Source organism: Oryctolagus cuniculus, chromosome 2 (genome assembly GCF_964237555.1).
Source record: "Oryctolagus cuniculus chromosome 2, mOryCun1.1, whole genome shotgun sequence".
NCBI lineage: Eukaryota > Metazoa > Chordata > Mammalia > Lagomorpha > Leporidae > Oryctolagus > Oryctolagus cuniculus.
Window position 1 is genome coordinate 97787745 of NC_091433.1, and position 20193 is coordinate 97807937.

The following is a 20193-nucleotide window of genomic DNA, read 5'->3' on the forward strand; positions in this document are numbered from 1 at the left end:
ATATGACCTAAGATGGAAAAATCCACCACACTCATCTGGTGCAGATTCCTATGTGCAAAGAATCAATGTGGTGCCTGGTACATGAGGGCTGGCTGAGCAATAGTTTTTCCTCTTATTCCATGAGTGCATGTGATTTTCTGACACATTTGCCCAAAGAGATCCAGCCCCCTCCTCACCCCCATTTTTATCATCTTCATATCCCCAAATGGCTGCCCCACCTCAGCACATCCACAACCTGCTGTGGTCACTGTTTCCCAGGTGTCTCCTGCCAGGTGTGGTTCTGGTGTGCTCCTGGTTTTGGCAGTGTGTGTGGGGTGGGGTTGTGGGGTAGAGTTTTTCACTGGCGGCTGCAGCCACCTTTGGCCTGCCTGGTGTATGACTGATGCAGCTTTGCCCCTTCCTCCCAGAGTCACACACCTCCTTTCCTCGATTCTGAGCTGGCTCTGTGACTGACTCTGAGCCTGGCAGCTTCTACAGTTGTTCTCTGGAAGACCTGAGCTGCTCTAACAAGAAACCCGGGCACAATCCTGGTGAGACTGCAGGAAGGCAGAGGGACTACAGAGGGCTAAAGACAAGGGAACGCAGCTCCCAGCCACACAGCCAGCGCAGCTGGGAGGCCAGACATGGGGCGGAGGGCATCTTTGATCTTTCAACAGGAGAAAGACCAACCTGCCCTGCCTGGAACCTGCTGAGAGCTGCCTGGCCAGTCCAGGGGGCAGTGTGGCATGTTCTGCAGTGGAGCAACAGAAAATCAAGACATGCAAACCATCGCAGGAGGGACCTGTGTCACGGGATGGTGATCAGACTCAGTGAGGTCTTTGTTTTTAAACTTTTATTCAATAAATATTAATTTCAAAAGTATAACTTTTGGATTATAGTGGTTTTCCCCCCATAACCACCCTCCCTCCCACAAACCATCCCATCTCCTACTTCTTCTCCAATCCCATTTTTCATGAACATTCATTTTTAATTATCTTTATATACAGAAGATCAACTTAGTATATAGTAAGTGAAGATTTCAACAGATTGCACCCACACAGAAAAACAAAGTATAAAGGACTGTTTGAATACTAGCTTTACCATTAATTTGCATAGTACAACACATTAAGGACAGAGATCCTACATGAGGAGTAAGTGCCCAGTGACTCCCGTTGTTGATTTAACAATTAACAATCTTATTTATGATGTCAGTAGTCACCTGAGGCTCTTGGCATGAGCTGACCAGGCTATGGAAGCCTCTTGAGTTCACAAACTCTGACCTTATTTAGACAAGGCCATAATAAAAGTGGAAATTCTCTCCTCCCTTCAGAGAAAGGTACCTCCTTCTCTGATGGCTCATTCTTTCCACTGGGAACTCACTCACAGAGATCTTTCATTTAGGTCTTTTTTTGTCACAGTGTCTTGGCTTTCCATGCCTGAGAAACTCTCATGGGCTTTTTAGCCAGATCCAGATGCCTTAAGGGCTGATTCTGAGGCCAGAGTGCTGTTTAGGGCATTTGCCATTCTATGAATCTGCTATGTATTCTTCTTCCCATGTTGGATCATTCTGTCCTTTTTAATTCTATCAATTATTATTAGCAGACACTGGTCTTATTTATGTGATTCTTTTGACACTTAATCCTATCTTTATGATCAATTATGAACTTAAACTGATCACTTTAACTAGTAAGATGGCTTGTCTTCAGTGTCCGTCTCCAGCTTCTTGAGAACAGAAAGCCTGCAGAACAGCCATGTCTGTGGCCCATCACAAAGTTTCTCATATCCTTACTTGATGCTTTTCTTTACCACAACTTGCCTTTGCCATGAAACCTTGTGTCATGTGATAAAGACAGACGGTTAACATATTTGTGGACGTGTGAAGCTGTCAATGCACAAACTACTAGCAATGCATAACCAGCACTGTGGAAACACTGGTTAAAGCAGTGAGCACACCGTCAAGACTGCTTGTTGTTCTGATCTTTGTCTTACAGGAAGCCTGACTTCTGTTCTGTACACTTAGAATCCTATTTCAAGTGATTTTATTTTATTCTTGATTACTGCTCATTTACCCCTAAAAGGAAAGCTCTGTGGAGTCCTCTGTGGGATTGAATTGGAATCCCCTGGTATGTTTCTAACTCTACCGTTTGAGGTAAGTCAGCTTGAGCATGTCCCGAATTGCACATCTCTTCCCTCTCTTATTCCCACTCTTATATTTAACAGCGATCACTTTTCAGTTAAGTTTCAGCACTTAAGAAGAATTGTGTATTGATTACAGTATTCAACCAAAACTATTAAGTAGAACAAACAAACAAAAATACTAAGAGGGATAACATATTAAGCTGCTCATCAACAGTCAGGGTGAGGGCTGATCAAGTCACCGTTTCTCATAGTGTTCATTTCACTTTAACAGGTTTCCTTTTTGGTGCTCAGTTAGTTGTCACCTATCAAGGAGAACAAGTGGTATTTGTCCCTTTGGGATTGGCTTATTACACTCAGCATAATGTTTTCTAATATACTGCATATATTTCTTATAATATATTGTACTGTGAAGTGTCATTACATCTTTCTGTATGAATATGAAAAATGTTCACAGATCTCAATGATGTGAGCCCTGTTGCTCAGGAGTTACATTCCTAATATGCAAAAGAGATGGATGATATTTCTCACTTTCCTGATGCATGTTGCTGTGTATTAATGACTTGTAGTGTAGTTATTAATGTTCTAGAATTGATTAAATATGACATTTGCAAGAAAACTGGTTATAATTTGATCCAAATATTTAGTGACTGGGGCTATTAAGTCTGACCATGCATCATGGTGATAGAACATGGATTTTTACAAGGGTGAAGATCCAAGTCTCAACCCCAGTGTATCTTACAGTTCTCTTTAAAAAAAGTGAACCTGGCAGCTACAGAATACACTATGTGCACTTATATATTGTAGTGTCAACATTTTAAATTAATCTTCTACATTCACAAGTAGTAGAGAGTCTTGTCATAGACATATACCACTTACATCTGGTTTTCTAAGTAGGCTACACTTGTCTTCATTGTAGTAAAATGCTTTGTGCAATATACCTTGCGTAAGTCCTCATTCTACCTTAAGTCAACTAACCCTCAGGCTGGTAATGAAAACAGTAACAGGAGGATTCCATTTGTAAGTGTCCTAGAATAAGATACAAGTTATTCATACCAGAATTCTGTTATTAATATTTTGATCTAGTTTGTGCAGGTTTTTATTGTGTTGTGGTTGATCCCATAACTGAGATTTATTTTCTCTTCTACCAAGAGGAAACAATGCAGATATTTTTTTTTCTCCCAGAGTTCATAGTGCAACTCTTAGCGTAAGCCTGCTATGGAGCAGCAGCAAGCAGCACACACCTCCAGTTTATGGAACTTTTGCCAATTATGCTGGTGTCTGGTTAGATTATGTCTGGTTATTGTCTAAGGAAAATCACTTTCTTAGAGATAGCTTTCTAAGTGATTTTAAAACTTATTTTTCTTTTGAAGTTTTTAGGTCAATTATGTATGCTGACTGGATTTACAAATAATCTTGTTTATCAAAAAATAATGTACTTACCTACAAATGTATGTAGCTATTTGCCAGTTAAAAATAAAATGTTTTTAAAAAAACAAATATTGGGGTGGGAATTTTGGGGTTAAGCCACTGCTTGTGATGCCTGCATCTCAAATAGAGCCTGGTTTGAGTTTCTGCGGCTCTACACTTTTTTGATTCACCTTCTTGTTAATGTGCCTGGGAGGCAATGTATGATGGCCAATATGGTTTGAAGGCTATCTCCCTTTGGGAGACCTGAAAGTGGTTCCTGGATTCTGGCTTAAGCAAGGCCTAGCCCTAAAATTTGTGGATATTTGAGACCTAAAACAGTAAATGAAAGGTATCTCTCTCTTTCCCTTCTTCTTTTTTCTGTCACTACACTTTTTAAATAAAGAAATATTCCAAAGTCAAAAGTTTTCATGTGGATTTCAAATAAATGCTATCAAATAATATATTGTATACAGAAGAAGAAAAGCTCCTGGCTTCAGATTAGTGCAGCTCCAGCCATTGCGGCCATCTGGGGAGTGAACCAGCAGATGGAAGACCTCTCTCTCTGTCTCTACCTCTCTCTGTAACTCTGTCTTTCAAATAAAATAAAATAATTTTTTTAAAAAAGATGTGTGTTATATCCAAATCAAAATCAGAGCACCTAAGTTCAAGTCTTGGCTCTGCTTTCATTTCAGCTTCCTTTTAATATGCATCCTGGTAGGAAGCAGGTGATGGCTGAAGTAATTGCAGCATTGTCACCCATGTGGAAGACTTACTGGCTCCATTTTGCCTGGATGAACTCCAATAGTTGTGAGTATCTAGGAAGCTGTGCAATCTCTCTCTCTCTCTCTCTCTCTCTCTCTCTCTCTCTCTCTCTCAATGTTTTTTTTTAATAAATTATAAAAGCAAAACCAGAATGATACTTGAGAAGTTGTAATATAAGTGGAAAATAAGCAGTACATTGTGGGAAAAATAAGTAATGGAATGGAAAAAAACCTCAAGGGAAATTACAAAATATGAGGAAATGATAGAAAATGAAAACACATTATACAAGAACTCGTGATTAAAGAGTCATAGATGGAAATTATTAGATCTAAAAATGTCTATTTTAAAGAAGAAATATATAAAATTCATAAGGCAGACTTCCCATTTTAAAAAAAGCTAGAAAAATCTGGGAAAACTAAACTCCAAAAACAGCTTAATAAAGAAATAGACTCAGTGCAAAAGGACCGTTCATTGTTGAGAAACTTGGGGCTGTGTTGATGGCAATGGGAGCTAACCCCTCTGTCCATCAGTATGCCTCTAACTATAAACCCAACCACTACTCCCAAGTTCTCTAATGGATTCCACTGAAAACTACATCTGCCTCTTCCCTTGATGATGGATGCTGCTATAACAGCTATACTGTCTCTAGTGCTAATTTGATGTCTGTATTGAGCTCATGGGTGTAGCACACTTGCTATTATCACCCACTTAATATTGTCTACACATCTACTAGCTTGGCTTGCTGGGTGAGGAAATGTGCATGGTGCAGACCATGCTGCAGTTGCAAGTAGTGACACTGGATATCATTTTTTTTTTTTGGCAGGATATTTGAGACCTGCATTCAAGACAAAAACTATGTTACTCACCATTCAGCACACAATTTTGACAACAGCCAAATTAGCTCCATTTCTTATCTAATGACCCAGGGATTACACATGGGTCCAGACAGAAGCTGCATGCATCGAGGAGGGGAGACACTAAGAATCCTGAACTCTAGTCATCTCCATGAGCAGCTACACAAATGACAGCAAACAACAAACAAGTGAGCTCCTAGCCACTTTCATTGATGCTCTCTGCAGCACCTGGGCTATCTCAGCCCCCAGGATCTGTATCACATCACAGACCAGACTCACAATCTGTAGAAGATGTATGAGGTCTGGGATATGTCTTTATGCACAATCCAAGCTTCCTGCAATGTGCTGTATCATCCCTAATTGCTCCATCCTCTTCATCTTATCTCCACGAGCATACCCACCTCCCTTGCCCAGTGGCACCCAAGGGTATGCCGGCCTCTGTTCAACTGATGGTTCTTTTTGGAGGTTGGATTCTCACTTTCCAAAGACTCTATGGGGGGCTGGCACCATGGCATAGTAGGTTAGCCTCTCTCTGCAGCATCAGCATTTCATATGGGCACCAGTTCAAGTCTCAGCTTCTCCCCTATAATCTAGAAGTCTGCTAATGGTCTGAGAAAGCCATAAAGATGGTCCAAGTACTTGGGACCTTGTACCCACATGGGAGACCCAGTAAAGGCTCCAGGCTCCTGACTTGAGATTGGCTCAGATTTGGCTGTTGTGGCCATCTGGGGACTGAACAAGCAAATGGAAGGTCTCTCTCTTTCTCTCTCTCTCTCTCTCTCTCTCTCTCTCTCTCTAACTCTGCCTTACAAATCAATCAATCAATCTTAAAAAGAACACTATGGGTAGTAAGGGATTCCCACAGCTAGTGGAAGGCTCTTTTACTGGAATGATGCTCCAGAAGGGATCAGCAATAGATTGGCAGGCTTTGCCTTACAGTGGGCTCCCAGTAGTATTTGGTTAAGCTGCCATAAAGGCCTCTACATAAGGGATATCTATTTACCACACACATGACACAATAGTTCTAGCTATAAAATGGTATTACAATTTAAGTTCCAATTATCTAGCTGTGTTTTTTTCCCTCAAATTTACTGCAGCCAAGGAATATTACAGAAAATAATGGATCATTCCTTCTTTAAGGTCTGCGGATCAAACCATGAACAGTTTTTATACAATACAGTATTATCATAACGCCATGGGTTTCACCTGTCAGAATAAAGGAAAAATAATGGCAATAAGACAGGCATTTCTGCTCATTTCCAACAAATAAGGGGAGATAACAAGCCATTCTTGTTTGATCTCCCAACTGAGGAAGGACAGGCCTGGCAATACTTCTGGGTTTATGGAATCAAATAATACTAGTGAAAGAATCAACTAGTCCTTACTGAATAACCCCATTCTGAATATTTCTAAATCTCTCACAAAGGGTCCTTCCATATGTGGAAAAACCTTCCATTTTTTAAAAGATTTACTTATTTGAAAGGCAGAGTTACACGGAAAGGAGAGACACACAGAGAGGGAGATAACTTCTATCCACCAGTTCACCCCTAAAATGAGAGAAATGGCCAGAGTTGGGCTGATCTGAAGCCAGGAATGAGGAGCTTTTTCCAAATCTCCCACATGGGTGCAGAGGCCCAAGGATTTGTGTCATCTGCTGCTGCTTTCCCAAGCACATTAGCAGGGAGTGCATTGGAAGTGAAGCAGCCAAGGCATCAGCTGATGCTCCTATGAGATGGCACTGCAAGTGCATTGGCTGCAGAACCTTCCACTTTTAACCCCTATCCTGACCTAATGATGCCTAGTCAGGCCATGAGAAAGAATCAGCCTTGAAACTCAGTTCCAAGTGTGATGGTTGACCCAGGTACACAGGTAGCATTGTCAACATGTAGGAGGGAAATCTTGAAGACTCTGAAATATCCCTAAATAACTTGACAGTGCATTATATACAATATTATTCCTCAAGAAATCCAACAGGAAATTCCAAAGTTCAAAGATTTAATTTAGAATTTGGATATGAAGAAAAAAAAAAAACACAATCATCTGAAGTTCAAAACATTTCCTCAAAATAAGACTCCTCATCATTGAAAACATAGTCACTCACTTAACCAGGATGCTTTGATCAAGAAGTATAGACCAGATACAGAGTTTTAAGATCACTCATCTTAGAAAAATAAGTTGATAATCTTAACTTTTTAAAAAGAGATTTATGTATTTATTTGAAAGGCAGAGTTACAGAGAGGGAAGGAGAAGCAGAAACAGAGACCTTCCATCCACTGGCTGGGCCAGGCTGAAGCCAGGAGCTCCAAAACATCTTGATGGTCTTCAATGGGGGTGCAGGGGCCCAAGCACTTGGGCCATCTTCCACTGCTTTCCCAGCATCATTTGCAGATAATGGGGTTATGGAATTAGTAGGGAATATGGGATACTGGTGCTGCAGGTAGATTTACCCACGCTGGCAGCACAGGACCTGGGATCCCTCTGGTGATATTATTCCCAAGCTCCCCTATCCTCATGGTCCTCAACTCCAGCTGGCAGCATCGTGCCTTGGGGTGCAGTGTGAGGCTGGAACCACTGGGCACTGTAGAGGGCCAGCCCTAGCTGGCCATGGAGCTTGGCGTCGAGGTGGCCATCAAAGTCACCAGGTCACTCAGAAATTGGGGGTTCCTGTTGACCCCAGGTGGCTGCAGCACAGCTCCAGGTTTGTGCTGGTTCCCCAGCAAGGAGAGATGGTACCCATGGGACCCACCCCACCCACATCCATCACCTGCCCCCCAAGATGTAGTAGACTCCAGGCATCTGGTGCCACTGAATCCTGCCTCTCTTTAAGGAAAGGAGAAAATTGTGGGCATCCAGACAGTAGCAATAGATGATATGAGAGCCAAAGATGCATCACCCTGTTGTTCTCCCATTGCCCATCCCCTCTTTCCTGACTCATGCACCCACCTCTGCTCCACCAGCCCGCTGCCCATCTCTTGTCTCATTTATGCACCAGGCACACTCAGGACACTGTCACTTCCCACCCTCCACACTCACCAGCCTGCGCCTGCACTGCTGGGAAAGCTCTCATCAGCCTGCTGCTTTCCTCCTCCTGGCTGTCAGATTTTCTCTTTCCTCCTTGCCCTCTACATTTCAGGGCCAACCCATGCCTTTCTGAACATCTGCCTTGAAAGTCTCAGTCTTCCATCCCCATTCCTTTCCGTGGTCAGCTCTGGTCAGCTCTGGACTAGGAAGGCCTCTGACTGTCACTGGGCCCCTCAGGTTCCCTCTTCTGCAGTTAGCACATAATCATTGGCTTCAGCTTCACCCTGCACTGCCTCAACCCAGAGCTCAGATTAGGAGAGTTAAATAAGGGAGGGTGCCCCTCTATGCCTAGCTGTGCCTCCTGTTCTGGGAGCCCACCCCTGTGTAAGACTAAGGCCCGAGACAAATTTCATTTGCCCTGGAGGGGAGCACTGAGGTCAGGAATGCTGCTGATAGAGTTCACAGCTTTAAGATTCCCCCAGATGACCTGGGGTGGAGGGGGGAGCCACAGCACTCCCTTTTGCTTCAGTCTTCTTCTGACTTCCATCCACCTCTATGCCAACTCTCTGGATGAAGCCAGGTGCCAGGAGTTTCTTCCAGGTTTCCCATGTGGGTGGCAGGGGCTAAACAACTAGGACTTTTCTTTTTGTATTTTGATTTTTTTTTAACTTTTATTTAATAAATATAAATTTCCAAAGTACAGCTTTTGGATTATAGTGGCTATTCCCCCCATAACTTCCCTCCATCCACAACCATCCCATCTCCTACTCCCTCTCTCATCCCATTCTTCATCAAGATTCATTTTCAATTATCATTATATACGGAAGATCAACTTAGTATATACTAAGTAAAAATTTCAGCAGTTTTCACCCACAGAGATTTAAAGTGCATCCCCCAGGCCATTAGTGGAATGCTGGATTGGAAGTGAAACAGCCTAGAGAACTAGAGCCCATATGAGATAACAGTGTTGCAGGCTGCGGCTTTACTTCATAGGCCACAAAGCCAGTCCCTGGAAGGACTTTTCGAATTTGAGTAAGGACATGGCTCTGTCATTTATTTTCCAGTGAAAACTTGCCATTAGGCTATACTATATGCATATTATGGTGTATCAATACCATACAATCAATTGAAGAATAGGCTACATGGGGAAATCTAGAAACAAAGCAGAATCTACTTCAGTATTGGCAGTGACTTTTGTGGATGATGGAATCACAGAGTTATTGTTCATGTTAATGCTTTTCAGAATTCCCTTTTTCCAAAATGAACAACATTTTCTTTAGAATAAAGGAAAAAACATCACCCATGAGTCTGCTAGCTTGATAAAATCTCAGTTATTATAGTTTTGACACCTTTTCCTATCCAAGTGTTTTTACACAGGTATAATCATGATGTACATACATTGTTTTATTCTCCTTTTAAACAAGATATGAATTTATTTATATGAGAGGTTTTATATACAGCATTGAATGCATGATCCATAAAAATATATAATGTGAGCTGTGTTAACTAAAGGTGTTCTCTAACATATTATTTAAATAGAAGATAAGTCCCACAATGGGAGATAACACTTGTAAAACATATATCCACAAGAATTGCCTGCAAATTTCATGAAGCTTGTGACATTTAATAAGGTGATAAATCCTCCAATTTAAACCTAAAAAATCGAGTTGTATTTACATAAGATATATGCAGATTAGAAATAAATACACACAATATATTGAAGTTTAGGGAATTGTGAGATAAAAGAATGAATGTTTCATAAAATTAATACAAATTAAATGCCAATGAGGTAGAAACACTACATATTTATAAATGGTCTTAATAAACAATCATTTTGGTGCCAATTTTTACTAGGATGTAGAATATTCAAAAATACTATTCATTACTGGTCAAAATGGCTAAATCCTTCACAAGATATCTGGATAAGGTATTATAAAGCCTATGATAGTATCCTTATACAGTGCAGGAAGGATGTCCTGATAGATTTACCCAGCTAACTGGAAAGCTTAAACCCACAATCTAGGATAAAAACATACACAGCAGCTTTATTCCTAATGCCTAAAACCTGAATGAAATCAAAATGTTCTTTAGTAGATAAACAGAGAGCCAAGCTGTCACAGTAGGTGGAGGCTCTTGAAGGCACATGGAATTAGGAAATATGGGGCCTGGACACTGGACATGGGGACACAAGAAAAAAGGTATGGGCTGGAGTCACAGGGGTTCCAGAGACACAAGGAAGACATTGGCTTCAGGCAAGTAGCAGGCAGACAGCTGAAGGAAGCCGTAGTTGTAAGCAAAGGGCAGAGTGGTACCCACAGGCTTCCACAAACTGGGAGTAAAGGGACGAAGTCACTGCAGGTCAGGAGAAAGGTCACTCTATACAGAGAAGGACTGGAGACACACAAGTCCTGACAGGTTGTATGGACAAGGGAGGTCAGCACTTAGGGAAAATTAGGGCTACATACAGAGTGGCTGGGGACCCATGGGGACTGGCATGGTGTGCAGGCCCAGCAGGAGACTTGCAGAGAGACGTGCTGTACATAAAAGGGATGAGGACTCTCACAGCTGGGACATGCTGTGGACACAAGGAGCAGAAGCTTTAAAGAGCTGGCTTGGATGACACTTTTTAAATGACAAAACTATCAAAATGAACAAGGGTCCCAGATAAAGGAGATGTTGAAATAGCAAATAACATATGAGCTTTAGGAACAGGATTAGAGATATGCAAAGTGAGCAGACACATGGAACTGGAAACATTAGGAGGCAGACAGGGCATATTATTACAGGATTTGGAAACACAGCAAAAAATACAGGAGATGCAATATAAATTGTCACAGTAGGTGGAGACCTGCTTAGAGAAAATTTAGAGCCTCAAGTGATTGAGAACCAGTCATTATGGCTTCCTTTTTTAAAACTGATTTGTTTATTTATTTGAGAGAGAGAGAGAGAGAGAGAGGGAGAGAGAGAGAATCTTCCATCATTCCACTGGTTCACTCCCCAAATGGTTTTAATGGCCAGAGCTGGGCCAGTCTGAAGCCAGGAGCCAGGAGCTTCTTCTGGATTCCCCACAGAAGTGTAGGGCCAAGCATTTTGGCAATCCCTTGTTGTCTTTTCCAGGCCATTAGCAGGAAACTGAACTGCAAATAGAGCAGCCTGGACTCAAACTGGCACCAATATAGAATGCTGGGGTTGCAGGTGGCAGCTTTACCCACTATGCAATAATGCCAGCTCCCTGCAGTTTTTTTTTTTAAGAACTAAAATTAACTATAGAATAAACCACACAATAGAGGCAAGTAAAAACAGGCAGGCATCAATGAAACCTGTAGAAAAATGCACAATAGAAATAAGGAAAAAGAGTTTTTAAAGCATATTAACAAAATTAATAAAAATTAGTATAAGTCATTAAGAAAAGAAAAGAGAAATACCATACAAAGAACCAGCTTCAGGAATCCAAATAGCATCATCTTCACAAATTTTCTTTTTTTTCATTTTAAAGATTTATTTGAAAGTCAGAGTTACAGGGGAGGCAGCAGAGTAAAGAAAAAAAAGAAAAACAAAGAACTACACACATACACATGAACACACACACACACACAGAGAGAGAGAGAGAGAGAGAGAGAGAGAGAGAGAGGGAGAGATCTCCCATCCCTTGGGTCACTACCTAAATGGCTACAGTGGATAGGGAGGCAGAAGCCAGGAGTGAGGAGTCAGGAGATTCATTTGGGTCTCCTGTGTTGGTTGCAGGGGTTCAAACACTTGGGCCAGTTTCAGCTACTTTCCCAGGACACTTAGCAGGGTGCTACATCAGAAGTGAAGCACACAGGACTTAAATTGGTGCCTTTATGGGATGCTGGCATCCCTGCTGCAGCTTTACTCATTACACCATAAAGCCCCCGGCTACCCTCCTCCATTTATAAACCTTAACAAGATAGTAAGTATTGTGAGAAATAGTTTGGAGTAAAAATTTTTTAAAGAGACATCAAGTCACCGAATTTTGGAAACCAATATACCATAACACAGATATTGCATACTGTAGAGAACTTCCATATAAGTTAAATAAGACTAATCAGTAGTTGAAAAATCAAATCAATGAATTTTAAAATTCCACAAGGAAAATTTCAGAGTCAGAAAATTCTAGACATTCAAGGAAGGTTGTTGCTCATTTTCCCAGATTCATCTAAAGTGGCAATAGACAGAGAATATATTTGAATTTCTTTTGAATTCATTGCTTTACATTAGTGGACACAGATCAGGTGGAAGGAACTTAACATAAATCTTTAATAAGAGACACAGGTACTTGAAGCAAAATATGAAAACAGAAGAGATCAACAACAAGCAGGATACATTAGAAGATGCAAAGATGATTTAACATTCCAAAATAATCCAAGTAAATAATTCATGTGTAAGAAAAATATAAGTAAATCACAAGAATGTTGAGATTAAATGTTGAAAAGCTTTTAATAAAACAACTTATAACTATAAAAAGAACAGAAAAAATAATAGCAATTCCCTAATTGTAATTAAGACTAGCTACAGAGAAGTAATAATAAACAGCATAATTAACACAGAACACTAAACGATTTTTCCCTGGAAATAATCTTGGGCAAGGTTTTCTCCTCTCTCTTTCTTCAACATTGCCCTGGATGCATAATTAGGGAAATTAAACAAACAAAAAGAAATGCGAGGTATTGGGTTAGCTTTTAAGTAATAGAACTCTTAATGTATGTTAAGGATATTAGTATATGTAGAGAAAATCCAACATAAGCCAAAACCAAATATGAGCTGATAGGCGAATTAACTAAAATTATTGGGTACAGGATCAATACAATCAAGTAGGTTACCAGGTCCCCGTAAAAAGCAAATAGAAAACAATGGTAACGGACAAAGTACAATCCAGAAAATGAATATCTGTATGAGAAATACTCTTCAAATCCGTATTTTACAAAATCAAATGACCTAACAGAAAAATAAGCCAAGAACACAAAGAGAAAAAGGCCCAGAATCCGTAAACAGTAAACTGTAACTCACCTGAGGATTATGGCAAGCTCCAGATTCAAGGTCTGAACAGGATCTCAGGAGATGGGATCCTGCGGGCGGGGCAGCACCCCCTGCAGTCGGGAAGGCCAAGTTTCAGGCCTGAGACCAAGCCCCGCCTCTCACTCCCCCACTGGATGTAACCCCAAGGGCCCGCCCTCACACTAGAGACGATACTGATTGGGTGCGTCCTCTGTGACGTCATGCGGCCTCTGTGACTGTTGAATCAGGTGCGCCATGGCAACAGGGCAGACCCTGAGGGATCCTCTTCCTGGTCTGCTCCTGCCGGTCAGCTCAGACACTTCTACCCTGAACTCCCCTCAGCGCAGGGCCCTGAGAGGACGCCCGGAGTCCCTGGATGCAGGAAGCGGTGAGTGTGAGTCCCGGGCCCACAGGAGGTGAGGGGGGCGGGCAACTGGGACCCTGGTGTGCGGCCCTGTCTCAGTGTGCAGCGACTCCGCCTGAACCCGGCCTCACCTCTCCAGGTTGTATGGGGAGAAGGAGAATCTGAACCTCACCCGTGACCTGATTTCCTTGAGTTGGGCACCTGGGTCTCAGGTCCATAGCTTTTCCTAGGGGTCTGGATCAGTGTTTTGTTGCTAATGATGTAACAGCATGTTTTTGGGCCAAGGATGCGGGGCAGGGTGTGGGGACGGACTTTCTGCTGGTGAGGCTTGGGATGGCACAGATCCCACGTGGACAAATGGAGTGTGGGGGAGGCTGACCCCAGGTGGTGTGAGCACCAAGATCTGGAGCCTGGGGAACCTGAGTGTGGGTTCCACAGGCTGCCTCCCAGAGCTCATTCCATTCGTGTCTTTTGTAGAAATTTGCTTCCATTTATTCACAGTCTGCCCACTTGTGTAGGAACTGTGTGACATGATTTGAATGTTAGACTGCTGTTTTCTTTGATGAAACCTGAGTTTATTCAGTAATAAGATTTGAAAAAGGAAAGAGGATCTTTTATTTTCTGCTAAGTTTGATTAATAATGTAAACACTAATGGAATGGCTACCCAGGTAAATAAGTGGGCCTTGGTCAGTTCAGGGGTCTTGTTTCTTTTTTAAGTTTTATTTATTTATTTGAAAGGTAGAGTTACAGAGAGGTAGAAGTGGAGAGAGACAGAGAGAGAGAGAGAGAGAAAGAGCAAGAAAGAGAGGTCTTCCATCCATTGGTTCACTCCCCAGATGGCCACAATGGCCAGAGCTGTGCTGATCCAAAGCCAGGATCCAGGAGGTTCTTCCTGGTCTCCCACGGGGGTGCAGGGCCCCAAGAACTTGAGCATCTGCCGCTTTCCCAGGCCATAGCAGAGAGTGGGATGGGAAGTGGAGTAGCTGGGATGGGAACCGGCACCTGTATGGGATGCTGGCAATGCAGGCAGCAGCTTTATCTGCTGTGCTGCATTGTCGGCCCCAGGGGTCTTCTTGATCCTCTTCTACCTCTGCCCCCACTGGTGAATGAGCCAAGGTTCTTTTTAATGTTTGTGTGTGTGTGTGTGTGTGTGTGTGTGTGGCATAAATCTATTACTCTCAGCTGGCACCGCGGCTCACTAGGCTAATCCTCCACACATGTGGCACCTGCACACCGGGTTCTAGTCCTGGTTGGGGCACCGGATTCTGTCCCGGTTGCTCCTCTTCCAGTCCAGCTCTCTGCCGTGGCCTGGGAAGGCAGTGGAGGATGGCCCAAGTGTTTGGGCCCTGCACCCACGTGGGAGACCAGGAGGAAGCACCTGGCTCCTGGCTTCAGATCGGTTCAGCGCACCAGCTGTAGCTGTCATTTGGGAGGTGAACCAGCGGAAGGAAGACCTTTCTCTCGGTCTCTCTCTCTTACTGTCTCACTCTGCCTGTCAAAAATAAATAAATAAATAAATAAGCTATTACTCTCAACAGTGAGCTTTTCTTTGTTTATTTTGTGATATTTGTGATAATATTTTAATTTTTTTCTCATGTGTTGCTTCACAGTAAGTTTTTAAAATAATGCAAAAATGTTGTTAGGCTATAGGTTGTGAATAAATTCTACTTCTATAGGCAGTGTTAGTGGAATACAAGGATTAAGTATCTAACTTTTCATGCTTATGCACTTACTAAGTTTTTGACTTCCCAGCAGTTAGATTTACCTTATTTATTTATCCCACCTGGTGTTAACTGACATTTCTGGTTGGTAACATATTCCTAGTTCCTAATGACCACTGGTTGAGTATTTATACGGTTGATCTATTTGTACTGATTAGGAATGGTGGATCTGTATTTTTGCTTGGAGTTATATAAGTTTTCTCTTACATAACTTAATGCTCTACTTAGGGGCACTGGTAGCAAGCCTTGTAATGTCTTCTTGGAGAACCGCCGGTTGTCTCACTGTGTAACCCTTGTAGTAGTCTGACCTAAATTCTGATTAGTCTGAAATGAATGCTGTTTTTCTACATTTCATTGGATTGGTATTGTAATGGACTATTTTTCTGCATATTTTTATTTTTAAGCAGTTGTGTATAGATGTGTCTTAAATTGATGAGAATGGAATTTGGAAATATTTATATAATTTAAATGAACAAGGGAAGGCAATTACCATATCCATTATGTTATGTATCTATTTTCATGATAAGAATCCTTAAAAGTCTAAATTCTTATTTATTTTCCTATAGTAGAACACATTGTTATTAACTATTTTCACCATGTTGCACAACAGACCTCTTGAATGTATTCCTACTATGCAAATGAAATGTGATTGGCCAAGATGACTTCAAATTCCCTTCATGTATCTGTGTATTTAAATGGTTTTCCTATAGACAGCACGAAGTTGGGTCTTGGTTTTATTTTTCCCATGTCAATCTCTATCTTTAGTGTATTTAGATAATGCACATTTAAAGTGATTATTGATGTAAGTGGGTTAGTATGTAATGTGGTTGCAATCATTTTCTCTGTTATTCTTTTTTTTTAAAGTCTTATTTATTGATTTTTGTTTATTTGAAAGTCAGAGAGACAGAGAGAGGGAGATCTTCCATTGGCTGTTTCACCCCCTCTGGAAAAAAAACAAAACCTATAACAGCTGCAACTCAGCCAGATTGAACACAGGAGCCAGGAAGTCCATCCTGGTCTCGCACATGTGTGGCAGGGACCCAATAACTTGAGCCATCACCTACTGTCTCCCAGGGGGTGCATTCACAGGAAATTGAATCACAAGTGGGGTTGCTGAACTCAAAGGTGGCAATCTTATATGGGACATGGTTATCAAAATTGGAGTGTCAATTTGTTAAGTCAACAACAGGAGTCACTGTGCACATACTCCCCATGTAGGATCTCTGTCCTTAATGTGTTGTACAATGTGAATTAATGCTATAACTAGTACTCAACCAATACTTTACACTTTGTCTTTCTGTGTGGGTGCAAACTGTTGAAATCTTTACTTAATATATGCTAAATTGATCTTCTGCATATAAAGATAATTGAAGATGAATCTTGATGTGAATGGAATGGGAGAGGGAGTGGGAGATGGGAAGGTTGTGGGTGGCAGGGAAGTTATGGGGGGGAAGCCACTGTAATCCATCAGCTGTACTTTGGAAATTTATATTTATTAAATAAAAGTAAAAAAAAATTGGTGTGTTTAGCTGTTGCACCAAATGCCCATGCCGATACTTGTTTTTAAACATTTTTTGTAATCTTATTTTATATTTTAAAATTTTTTATTAATTTAATTCATTAAAAGCAGAGATACAGAGTGATCTACCATGTGCTGGTTCACTCCTTAAGTTTCCAACACTGTGGCATAACAGGTAGAGCTGCCAACTGTTGGTTTATTAATAGTCCCATATAATATATATATAATATCATATTTCTATGATCAATTATCTTTTTTTTTTTTTCAGGCAGAGTGGATAGTGAGAGAGAGAGACAGAGAGAAAGGTCTTCCTTTGGCGTTGGTTCACCCTCCAATGGCCGCCGCGGACGGCGTGCTGCACTGATCTGATGGCAGGAGCCAGGTGCTTATCCTGGTCTCCCATGGGGTGCAGGGCCCAAGCACTTGGGCCATCCTCCACTGCACTCCCTGGCCACAGCAGAGGGCTGGCCTTGAAGAGGGGCAACTGGGACAGAATCCGGTGCCCCGACCGGGACTAGAACCCGGGGTGCCGGCGCCGCAAGGCGGAGGATTAGCCTAGTGAGCCGAGGCGCCGGCCAATTATCTCTTTTTTAAAAGATTTTATTTATTTATTTGGGAAGCAGTTACAGACAGAGAGGGAAAGAGAGAGATAAAAGAAAGGTCTGCATCCACTGCTTCACTCCCTAAATGGCTCCAAGGGCTGGAAGGTGGTCTGTTCCAAAGCCAGGAGCCAGGAGCTTCCTCCAGGTCTCCCACAACAGTGCAGTAGCCCAAGGCTTGAGCCATCTTCCACTGCTTTCCTAGGCCATAAACAAAGAGCTGGTTGGAAGTGGAGCAGCCAGGTGACAAACCAGTGTTGATATGAGATGCTGGTGCTGCAGGTGGAGTCTTAGCCCACTGTCCTACAGTGCTGGTCCCCAGCCATGGCTTTTTTTTTTTTAACTTTTATTTAATGAATATAAATTTCTGAAGTACAGCTTATGGATTACAATGGCTTCCCCCCCATAACGTCCCTCCCACCCGCAACCCTCCCCTTTCCCCCTCCCTCTCCCCTTCCATTCATATCAAGATTCATTTTCGATTCTCTTTATATACAGAAGATCAGTTTAGCATATATTAAGTAAAGATTTCCACAGTTTGCTCCCACACATAAACAAGAAGTGAAAAATACTGTTTGAGTACTAGTTATAGCATTAAATCTCAATGTACAGCACACTAAGGACAAAGATCCTACATGAGGAGTAAGTGCACAGTGACTCCTGTTGTTGACTTAACAAATTGACACTCTTGTTTATGGCATCAGTAATCACCCTAGGCTCTTGTCATGAGCTGACAAGGCTATGGAAGCCCCCTGAGTTCACTGACTCTGATCATATTTAGACAAGGCCATGGTCAAAGTGGAAGTTCTCTCCTCCCTTCAGAGAAAGGTACCTCCTTCTTTGATGACCTGTTCTTTCCACTTGGATCTCACTCGCGGAGATCTTTCACTTAGGGTTTTTTTTCCCCCAGAGTGTCTTGGCTTTCCATGCCTAAAATACTCTCATGGGCATTTCAGCCAGATCCACATGCCTTAAGGGCTGATTCTGAGGCCAGAGTGCTGTTTAGGACATCTGCCATTCTATGGGTCTGTCCAGCCATGGCTTTTAATTTCTGTGTTTTTCTGATAATTGTAGTGGCCTTCTAATTGGCTGTAGGAAACATAAGCAGAGAAAAGAGTGCATTGCTTTGCTAGGGTGGCCATAACATAATTCTGTCAAATATGTGGCTTGAATCACAGCAATATATTTCTCATAGTTCTAGAGATTAAATATTTGAGAGCAAGTTGATAATGGGTTTGGTTGCTCCTGAGACCTCTCTTTGGTTACCACATAGCCACCATGTTGCTGTACCCTTATATGGTATTTCCTCTGTCTATGTGCATCCCTCCTTATAAGAACATTGATCAGTTTGAATCAGGGCTTCACATTTATGATATCATTTGATGTCAATTATCTGCTTAAAGTCTTATCTCCAAATAGTGTCACATTGGTTGTCAGCATTTCATGATATAAATTTTAGAGAGATACAGATCAGCCTGTAGTACTTAGAAGGACCCAGGGATTTGCCCTGTAGGCAGCTGTCTCCAAGGAAGACTTCGTTTTTGAAATGTGTGTTAATGTTTCTCACAGTATCATTTTTTTTTTTGACAGGCAGAGTGGATAGTGAGAGAGAGAGATAAAGGTCTTCCTTTACCATTGCTTCAACCTCCAATGGCTGCTGCAGCCAGCGCGCTATGGCCAGTGCACCACACTGATCTGAAGCTGGGAGCCAAGTGCCTCTCCTGGTCTCCCATGCAGGTGTAGGACCCAAGCACTTGGGCCATCCGCCACTGCACTCCCAGGCCAGAGCAGAGAGCTGGCCTGGAAGAGGGGCAACTGGGACAGAATCCGGTGACCTCACCGGGACTAGAACCTGGTGTGCTGGTGCCGCAAGTTGGAGGATTAGCCTATTGAACCGCGGCACCAGCCTCACAGTATCATTTTCAATACCGTATGTAACTATTGCTGCATGCATGAACATGCATGTGCACAAACCCCTGTATACATTAGATACATTATTGTGAAGATGTTTAATGGTTGCATGGAGGTAAAGTTAATATAGTAATCCATATGATGATGTACTGGGGCCAGCAGTGTGGAATAGAAGGTTGAGCCTCTGCCTGCAGTGCCAGCACCCCGTATATGTGCGGGTTCAAGTCCTGGCTGCTCAACTTCTCATCCAACTGCCCGCTGATGCACCTGGGAAAGCAGCAGAAGATGGCCCAAGTGCTTGGACCCTGCACCCACGTAGGAGACCTAGAAGAAGCCCCTGGCTCCTAGCTTCAGCCTACTGTAGCCCCAGCTGTTGCTGCCATTTGGGGAGTGAGCTAATGGATGGATGTTCCATCTCTCTCTATCTCTCCCTCCCTCTCCCTCCCCTTCCTTCCCTTCCTCCTCTTCTCTCTGTATCTCTGCCTTTCAAATAAACAAATCTTATTAAAAAATGACACAGTAACAAACATTAAAACATTATGAAAAGTAGAAAAATGATAAAACTGAATAAGTGTGTTATCCAATATCTAATTCCTAAAACATAAACAGCAAACAGAGGAGTGTTTTCTTAACATGGTTAAATTTTTTAAATTATAATTACTCAAAACTTAAACTTTTCATTATAGGGACACAATGGCAAGCTACTTTACCAAAAGTATAAATCCAATACCACTATAGTAATTTTTCATTATTGTTTCCTATTTCTTCAATATTATCTACTTAATTGTGAATTATGGTGGGATTTTCTTCTCTTTGAATACCACTTATAGTATTTAAGAAATTTACAAATTTATCGTCAAGTGTGTTTTTTCAACACAGGCACTGATATTGCCAGTTTAG

At 41.9% G+C, this 20193-nt stretch overlaps 1 protein-coding gene and 1 long non-coding RNA gene across 5 annotated transcripts in view; one reads left to right on the forward strand and one right to left on the reverse strand.

Annotated features, from left to right (window-relative positions):
* Positions 1 to 13362, reverse strand: part of LOC127488437 (uncharacterized) — a 93673-nt gene extending 80311 nt beyond the window's left edge. For all 4 annotated transcript variants that reach the window (XR_011386411.1, XR_011386412.1, XR_011386409.1 and 1 more), the window contains exon 1: positions 13191 to 13362. This is a non-coding gene — a long non-coding RNA (uncharacterized lncRNA). The remainder of the gene's footprint in view (positions 1 to 13190) is intronic.
* A 57-nt stretch (positions 13363 to 13419) lies between these two features.
* The window catches only part of LOC108175853 (zinc finger protein 717-like), a 48334-nt gene continuing 41560 nt past the window's right edge, over positions 13420 to 20193 (forward strand). Inside the window, exon 1 of the mRNA XM_017338688.3 lies at positions 13420 to 13566. The gene's annotated coding sequence lies outside the window, so the exon portion shown is untranslated. The remainder of the gene's footprint in view (positions 13567 to 20193) is intronic.